The following is a 10067-nucleotide window of genomic DNA, read 5'->3' as shown; positions in this document are numbered from 1 at the left end:
GGGAACAAAAAGAAGCAACTCTTGCTTTCCAGAAGGGACTGCTGTATCATAGGGATAACAGAAACATGGTGGAACTCTATCCACAATTGGACCATAGCTATAGACGGATACATCCTGCATAGCAGGGATTGCATAAGGAAAAAGGTTGGAGGTGTAAATCTATACGTAACTATATGTAAAGGAGCAGTACACCTTCTTGGAAGCCAAAATTGGCACTAAGGAAAGGTGACTTGAGACCTCCCCCCCACTCCCCAAGGGTGGGCAGGGGGGGATGAAAGGGACCTAACTGTAGGAATATATTACAGACCTCCAAATCAAGATGAGGAGTTAGTTTTGGAATTCTCCAGAGAACTGGAAGAGGGTATGAGGGCATGGAACATGATTGTCATGGGCAACTTTAACTACCCAGACATCTCCTGGGAAAAACACTCTGCCAGATCTGACCAGTTGTATAGATTTCTGACTTGTATCAATGAGTTCTACCTTTCTTAGGAAGTATACAGACTAACCAGAGGAAATGCACTCCTAGATTTAGTTTCAGCCACGGGGAATGACCTGGTGAGTGATCTGATATGAGAAGATAACCTAGGCAACCCTATCACTTTCATTGTCCATAATAGGGCTGAGAAATTGTTCAGTAAGGTACAAATTCTTGATTTAAAAAAAAAAAATCTGACTTCAATAATAGAAGGACTTTAGTGAGTAATGCCCTACAGGATCATGGACCACAGGGAAAAAACGTGGATGAAGAGTGGTTGTTCCCCAAAGACACAATCCTTGATGCACAGAAGTTGTCCATACCTGTACACAAAAAAGGTGGCGCAGGAGCTAGGTGGTCATCTTGGCTCAATAGAGAAGTTGCAGATCTTCTGAAAAAGAAAAGGGAGGCTTACCAATGATGGAAGATAGGAATTGGCCCCCAGGAGTACTACATAAGATTGACCTGCACCTGTAGGGGGCAGATTAGAATATCAAAGGCGTTGACCGAATTCAGGTTAGCAACCAAAATCAAGGACAGTAAGGAGTCCTTGTATGGGTATGTAAGTAACAGGAGGAAAACCAGTGGAAACATGGGACCACTGCTTAATACATCTGGACATCTGATCATTGACACCAAGGAGAAAACTGAACTCCTGAACAAGTACTTCACTTCTGTATTCCACCAGTGAAGTACTGGTGGAATACAGTATATTCCACCAGTACTTCATAGTATTGGTGGAATACTATGAAGTATTCCATATATATGGAATACTATATATATAGTATATATCCAAGTGATAGTATTACACTCACTATCTAAGAGTGATAGCCTGCCAAATGCAAATATGTCACAGAATAGTCAGAGTAGAGATGATCACCTACCAGCAATCAGTGTAGAGCTGGTGAAAGAACAGCTAGAGAGGCTGGATATCTAGAAGTCAGCAGGACCTGACGAACTCCGTCCAAGAGTGATGAAGGAACTAGCTGAACTAATTGCAGGACCACTGGTGAACCTTTTTGATAATTTGTGGTGCTCAGGAGAGGTCTCAGAAGACTGGAAGACAGCCAATGTTATGCCCATATTTAAGAAGGGAAGGAGAGAGGATCCAGGGAACTACAGGCTGAGAAGCCTGACCTCAATCCCAGGAAAAATCCTTGAAAAATTTCTCAAACAGCCCATTTGCAATAAGCTAGTTGAAGGCACAATTCTGAATGACAGCCAGCATGGTTTTCTCACAGGTAGGTCATGGATGACTAACCTCATCTCTTTCTACCACCAGGTTACTCACCACCTGGATAAGGTAGATGACATCAGTGTAATTTGCTTGGATTTTAGGAAGCCCTTTGACTTTGTGTCCCATGAGGCTCTCATGGTAAAACTAAGCAACTATGGGCTCAACAATTCAATGATCAGATGGGTGGAAAACTGGCTGTGGGCTCAGACCAAGAGAGTACTAATAGACGGATCTGTGTCGACCTGGTGGAAGGTAGCCAGTGGGGTCCCCCAGGGTTCAGTACTTGGACCAGTGCTTTTCAACATCTTCTTCATGAATGATCTGGATGTAGGAGTGAAAAGCACACTGGCAAAGTTCGCCAATGACACTAAGCTCTGGGGCAGTGCAGCCACGCATCAGGGTAGGCTGACAATCCAGGTGGACCTAGATAGCTTAGTTAGATGGGCAGACCAGAACCAGAATGCTGTTCAACACTGAGAAGTGTAAAGTGCTCCATCTGGGAAGGAAAAATCCATAATAAAGTCACAGGCTCGCTGGTGCTACTCTAGCTAGCACCACATCTGCAAGGGCCCTGGGGGTCATAATTGACCATGAAATGAGTATGATCCAGCAGTGTGATGCTACAGTTAAAAGAACAAACAATATGCTGGCATGTATCAACTGATGCATCTCAAGCAAAACTAAGGAAGTTGTTCTTTTTCCTGCTCTACTTGGCATTGGTGAGTTTGGAGCTGTAGTACTGCATCCAGTTCTGGGCACCACACTTCAAGAAGGATGCGGAGAAGCTTGAGAGAGTTGAGAGAAGAGCCACTCATATGATTACAGGCCTGAAGAACAAGCCATGCAAGGAAAGGCTGATGGATATGGGACTGTTCAGCCTAGAAAAGAGAAAACTTTGGGGGGATTTGGTGCCATCTTACAAATATATCAAGGGATGGCATCAGGGGCTAGGCAAACAATTATTCACTAAAACACCCCAGGGGAAAACCAGGAGCAAGGATCATAAACTCCTAGAAGAAGGTTTCAGATGGGATATAAGGAAGAACTTTTTCATGGTTCATGTGACCAGACCCTGGAATAGAATCCCAGTGGGGGTGGTGCAGGCACTTACCCTGGTGATCTTCAAAGGGAGACTGGACGCACACCTTGCTGGGGTTATTTGACCCCAGCAGTCTTTCCTGCCCAGAGCAGTGGGGCTGGACCTGATGATCTCACAAGGGCCCTTTCATCCCTAAACTTCTGTGAATCTGTGAATCTGTGAGACTGGTCAGACCAGGAGTTTGAGGCCAGACTCCTGGTCCTGGAAGAGAGAAACATGGAGGCCCTGAATCAGCCAGTAGTCCTGGTGGCCAGGGCAGTGGAGGCAACAGAGGAGGATGACCGGCTGCTGGATACCATCTTTGCCCTGGTGATCCATGTACAGGACATGGCCCTAGCCCTGGAAGTCATATTCATGCCACCCACTGCCTCGTCCCTGGTCACAGCCCCATTTTCCCCCTGGCAGTTGCCTGCCACCCAGCAGTAGGCCTCCCTGTGGGCCTAGGCTGAGGTACAGTGGCACCTTCACCAGCCAGGAGCTCCTGCCCTGTGTGGAAAAATCTCTGTCTCTCCCCAAACTCTGCTATCTAACAATTTGGTTTCCATGGTCACGGTAGAGGGCAGACTCCTCTGGTCCCATCTGCTTCAGGTAACTCTGAGTTGTAACATAAGCTGGATACATTCCCAAGGGAGAGGAAAACCTGCTTCCTCTGCATACGTAATTGGCATCACATACCTGGGTAGGGGTCTTAAATTCTCTATTGTTCTAAGCAATGTCATCATGACTGGGAGAGGGCTAGAGACCCTGCTAACAACCAGTGATGCATTTCAAATTGGTTGGCTGGCAAACAACAGTTGCTGGCCTTCATTAGATCAGGTAAATGAGGTCAAAAGGGGTATATAAGTGAAGGACTGGCCAGGTGGAGGGGCAGTAGCCATGACGAGAACTCAGTGAGAAGCTGAACTATCTGAAACTCTCTCTCTTGAAACGCATGATCAAGGAACTGCCTGCCTCCAGAGGGAATCTCCACCTGCCTCTGGATGATATTTTTGAGTAAGCTACTGGTGATCTAACTAGATATATACCTTGCAGTAACTCAGATGAGTGATCAAAGGCTACCATTCCACTGTTTGCTCTAAGGTATTTCTCTGATAGTGCTCTACCCTGCACCCTATTCCACACCTACTCCTTGTAACCAATAAAGTTCTCCTTTGTATCTAGCATGGGGGACTTATTGGGAGAGGGGCTAGATTATGCCTTGGGGTCCCCTTGGTTCAGCTGACTAAGGGAAAACACTATTTGTGCTTCAGACTGAGGGAAGCACCCCAAGTTCTTGCAGTGGGTCAAGTACCATCAAGTACTAGTAGGCCAGTGTTTCCCAGAGGGTGTAGGTCCTAGATCAGTCCAGACTCTGGGTGTTGGTGGCATTACCCCCTGGCTTGCAGGTGTACTCCAGGAAAGGGGTTGGCCAGACATGAGGCGCCTCCCAGGGAGGCATTCGGAGCCTGGAAGGTGGTCAGGTGCAGCGAAGTGGGTGGCTCAATGCAGGAGGACCCCCTACTGGCTCACCACACCCTGTCCCCCACACCGGGGCCCACACCACCTGGGCCCAGCCCCGCCACTCACCCCAGGTCTATGCAACCCCAGAGCAGGGCCAGGACCATTCACAGGGCCTGCTGACCTGGCCTGCTGGCTGCAGGAAAGGGAGATGGGCATGCCAACAGAGCAGTACCTACCATCACCCCCAAGCAAGTCCCACACCCACTGGCCTCACAGTGGCATGTGCATTCTCTGGCAAGTAGCCAGAGGCCAGGGTGCTGGGTACCTGTCATCAGGCTCCACCTCCTAGGTTTCCCAACCCCACTGCCCCCCACCCTAGAAAGGCACACACAGCATTGTACAGGGTCTGCACAGGAAAGAGTGTATTTTATTGGTGATGGGTGGCGGGAATGGTGGACAGGCTATGTGGGGAGTGGGGGGAGGTCTCTGGGAGAGGGTAGGAGAGGGCAGGGTCTGGTGCAGGAGAGAGAGGGGAGACAGTTTCTGTTGTGGGGGAGGGAGGGAGGAGGAGGGTCTGTGTTTGTGGAGGGGAATAAAGTGCTTTTCAGAGAACTGTCCACAGTGAGCATGGTGCTGGGGTGCATGGTGGGGCAGGATTCCATGGGCAGCTGTCCAGATGGGCTACAGTGGGGAGTGTAGGAAGAGATGGTCAGCCAGTGCCTCTTACACCTGGTACCGTGGCCTCTCCTGGTGGGTGAGAAGTTAACCTGGGTCCTCAGCATGGGAGGGGTGGGGTGGCTATTGCTGTTGCTGCCACTGCAGATGATGCTCCCAGTGCCCAGTATGCTCAGTCTGCTGCACCTCCTCCCACCAGACTTCATGAAATAGCTCCACCCAGCCCTCAAAGATGTTATGCAGTACAAAGGCTGTGACAGTGACCCAGGAGATTTTGACCTTGGCAACCTCAGTGCAGGCGACGAGGGTACACCAGCATTCCTTCTGGTGGCTGAAGGCATGCTCCACCAGGGCATGAGTCTGGCCCAAGCACCTGTTGAAGTGTGCCTGGTGGAGCTTCAGCTGGCCAGTATAGGGCTGCATAAGCTGTGGAAAAACAGGTATGTGGGGTCCCTGATGAGAAGGAGTGGGCCCACCTCTGCACCCAGGTGGAGGTCTGCCACCCCCGGTGCAGAGTGCCCACTGTCCACCAGGGCTGGCAGGGCAGAGTTGCGGAAGACACAGGCATAGTGGGCACATCATTCTTGAAGTGTGGGGTCCCAAACTGGACACGGTACTCCAGATGAGCCTTCACTAGTGCCAAATAGAGTGGAAGAATAATTTCCCTTGATTTTTGCAGGAGGCACTCCTGTTAATATAACCCAGTAAACTAGTTGCTGTTTTTGAAACAAGTACACTTTTTGCTCATCTTCAGTTTATGGTCCACTGTAACCCCAGTTCTTTCTCTGCATTACTGCAGCCTAGCCAATCCCTTCATAATAACATAAGCAGAAACAGGAGAGATTGTCATGATTCCATGAGGTGTCCAAAATGAGTCTGAATGTTGGTTTAGTGGTTCTGTATTGGTAGAGACTGGGGCATAAAGCACAAGTGCACTCAAATGAGGCCTTCATAATGGCCAGACTAGTGCTGCTCAGAAATCCTTCACAAACAACTACGCAACTTGGGAGAGGTTGAGGAAGAACATGAAACTGAAAATGGTCTAAAGACAAGCTGTTTACAGTGATAAATTTATATCACTACATAAAATAGCTTTAAAAAGTTCTCCCAGATAATTATTTCCTGTAGAAAGTTACCATCTGTTTTAAGCAATACTGTTTGTTTTGAGTTGAAATTCAGAAATTAAATGAAAACTGTAAACTGGTGGCAGCCTATAAGTATACTAGGAGCGTACATCAGGGCCTGGGGGAGCATCTGTTCATCAAGGCACCCTAGGGGAAGACAAGAAACAATGGGCACAAACTGATTGAAGATCACCTCAGATTGGACATAAGGAAAACCTTCTTTACAAGTCGAGTGCCAAGGGTCTGGAACAGACTCCCCCGAGAAGTGGTACCGTCGCCCACCCTGGTGATCTTCAAAACTGTCTTGATGCCCACCATGCTGGGGTCATCTGACCCCAGCAGTCTTTCCCGCCCAAGTGTAGGGGAGCTGGAACCAATGATCTTGTAAGGTCCCTTCCAGCCCCCAACATCTATAAATTTATGAAAAAACATATTCTTTAATTAAAATAATAAATTAATATACAGTAAAAGCTTTGTTATCTTACATGAGTGGAAAAGGGGTGCCCGTTACGTGACGGCAGGGGGGGTGGCCAGACGTGGAGCGGGGGTGGGAAGGGGCAGGGTGGTGGCGGCTGCACACACAGTGGGGGGCACATGGAGTGGCGGCAGCTCAGGGTGGTGGATAGTGGCGGTGACGAGCTTTGCCTGCCACGTGCAAGCTCCCTCCTCCCCCTCTACCCCCATGTCTGGCCGGCCCGCCAGAAATTCCAGTTAAAAGAGTGCTCCAGTTACTTAAATGCAGGTTAACGCAGCTTTTACTGTACATTTAAATTCAAAGTACACTGAAAATGATCATTCCAGTATTTATTTGGGAAAAGTTAATGCTTTGGTACAAAAAGGCATTTTCTGAGAAGAGCCACAGTTTGGGCATAATCAAGTGGTTTGTTGGGAAAACCTTCCATACAAAAATTCCAATCTGCTCTAATTAGTTCCATGGAAAGAAAGACATGTCTTGGCTTAACACTGATGGAATCAGGTTTGCACACACAAATAAGTTATTCAAAATATTATAAAGCAAACTCCATCCTTCTGGCACTCAGGAGGGAAAAGTCACTGACACTGGGCCCCAGATTGCCAGCTCTGAATTACTGTTTTTGGGATATAGTAAGAATTCAAACGAAGGAGCAAATTGGGGAAAGGAACAGGATACCCTGATAAGAGAATTTTGCAATCCGAATACCAATATTAGCTCCAATGAGTTATGGAATAAAAAATAAATCAGTTCTTAAACTAAGCTCATCTTAGCTGCTTATAGATTCACAGACCAAAGTGCTGCCATCCACAGAGGTAAACAAAGGACCACATTATGTACCCAGGCAGCTCCAGAGCTGTGTGCATCTGCTGGTGAAATTAATTCTCAGCTTACATCTTAAGGAAATGTCACCTGCATCTCAGATGTGTTCTTAGGACACAGAAAACAAGAGTCTGCACACAAATTAAGTGACACGACACCTTCCTTCACAGAAATTGAACTTTCTCACAACAGAAAATCTAGAAGGATCTCAGAACAACCAAATCACCACCTCCAGCTTTGAGTTGCGCCTTTCATATGACATCTCACATCCGTCTTCATGCTGAGTAGCAGCTCACCCCACAAATGACTCCTTTGAACACTAGAGGATTGTTCCTGGAGTCAAGAGTGACTCTACATAGGGGGAGGAATTAGGCTTTGTCCACCCTTCTGTGTCAACTGGTAGATCTGGTAAGTGCTTTGTCATTGGGGGAGAGGTGTCAGAAATATCCAAGATAGAACTTTTAATCCAACTCAGATGTATGCGCAAACTCTGCTGAACTTTGAATTTTAAGATAGAAACAAATTTCCTCGGGATGTGACACAAAACTAAGTTAAAAGTAAGAAAAGGAGTTTTGTTATGAGCTCCTATGAATGCTCTCAACAGTGGACCCATATAGCCATTTTCTCACTCTGCAAGAAACAAGTTATGCCCGTTATTCCTAAAAGGAATAACCCAGACTCCCTTGCAGAGAATAGGGCTTCATGAGCTCACTCTATGAAAGTCAGTCTGGTCACCAGAATTTCTCATGATATGCTCAAATCTTTCTCTCTTATTAAAACCAATGTCATCATGAACTCAAACTCCAGTACATTCTGGGTGAATTTATGGGGAAATGTATTTGTAAGCCTCACACAAATTGCTGTAGATAATGTCATTTCTCCAGATCTCAGCTATCAAAGTCACAGAGACTACACAGAACTATTGGTAGACTGTAAATTCCAGATCTGATACTAAGACTGGTCCCCATCAACAGAATTAGGTTTTCAAAATTTCCCATCCTGAGATTCAGCCCTTAATACCTGAGTTGCAGAGTAACAGTATGACAAACAGCAGGAACCTACAAACACAAGGTACTAAGAAACAGCTCAGTGGGTATATCTACATGTATGCTTTAATGCATGGTAAACTATTTCACTGTGCATTATTGAAGCATCGTGCAAAAACCCATGTAAAATATGTTGATGCACAGTAGCATAGGTTACTGCACAATTAAGTGTCATGAAAAAAAACATGAGCTTTTGCTACTGCACATTAGGGGAGCCTAATGTGAATTTATTTAGTACCTCACATTACGAAGTATTAAATTTAATGCACGTTAGTAAAAGCACATTAATGCACATGTAGACACATCCAGTGTTGCAACACAAGAATCATTTAAACCCTTCCGGAGTTTTCTCTGTATTGTTTAAAAATAGGGTACAACAGGATGATTTAAAATTATGCTGAATTTATTCAGTGTTCATATGCAGATTCAGAACTGACCACGGGGATAAGTTTGGAGTTTAGTGTGAAAGCCCATTTGGGTTTTCTTGTGCCTTCATTGTTTATCAAGGATTTATAAACACTGAAGCTCTTTATAAACACTGAATGTCCCCTTGCGCAAAAAAAAAAAAAAAAAAAAAAAAAAAAAAAAAAATCCTAGGGCTCACTGTACTGCAATAGTGTGAAGATTTATACAGTCTGCACAAGAAGTAATACTAAACATAAGTATTACATTTAGTGCAAATATGTGTTTTCTCTCACAGTCATTAAGGGAGGCAACTAGAGCAAAGTACTATAACTTGATTGCCTTTCTGCCCTCTGTCTCAGCAACTTGTGAAATAAACTCCATCTCATAGAATTAAACTATGTTTTCTAGTTTTATTTTCTCAAACTCATTCAGTGATTATAGCAAGCACTTACCCAGACTGGTCTGAAGGGAAAAGAGAAGAAGCCAAAGTCCTTGAGTGAAGAGCTGTTCTTTCACTGCCATCCTGACCCTTATCCTCTGCTGGCACTACCCTGTCTTCACCTCACACACTGCCAAGGCTCCTCTGTGTCTGACAAACTACAAAGCAGGGGAGGAAATATATAGATTCAGGAGCTGGCACCAGCTGCAGGGAGGAGCCAATAGAAACCCCCTTCACCTTTTTAGACATTTTCAGAGGGTTTATCATATATATTTCACAACCAAAACCTCCAATGAAATTATCAAACTCTGGCTGTGACCATATATGAGAAACAACGCCACTTCTGATGTCATATTTGCTGTACTATCAGCACATCGCTCAGTCTCTTTGAACAAAATAATGTTTTTTTTTTATAAAGAACATTATTTCTAAATGATGTTCTTTTTTATAAACACAGACTAACAGAGAGGGAAGGAGATATACAGACCAATCAATCAATAGAATAGATGGATCAATGATTTCGAAAGGAAAACATCTCTTTGATATTCAAACACATAGAGTATGTGGATCCAGCATTATGCTCACTCCGTAAAAACCACAAGGATTCTCCAGGCTGTTACCACTTTCAGCTGCCACATCAGAAGATACAGAGAATAACCCCTGCCTCTCTTGTGGAGGCAGAATAACTTGTTCTGTGGTGGGAGGTTGTAGGGTTTGATTTACTTTCATCATTACAACATGGCCCATAGTGCAATCAGCTTCTTCCAAAATGTCCTGTGTTATTAGGGCCTGTACTTCCTGCTTGCATTATGAGTGACCGTCAGAGCACT

Source organism: Alligator mississippiensis, chromosome 4 (assembly GCF_030867095.1).
Source record: "Alligator mississippiensis isolate rAllMis1 chromosome 4, rAllMis1, whole genome shotgun sequence".
NCBI classification, from domain to species: domain Eukaryota; kingdom Metazoa; phylum Chordata; order Crocodylia; family Alligatoridae; genus Alligator; species Alligator mississippiensis.
The sequence above is the reverse complement of the archived record's forward strand: the minus strand, read 5'-3'. Positions refer to the sequence as shown.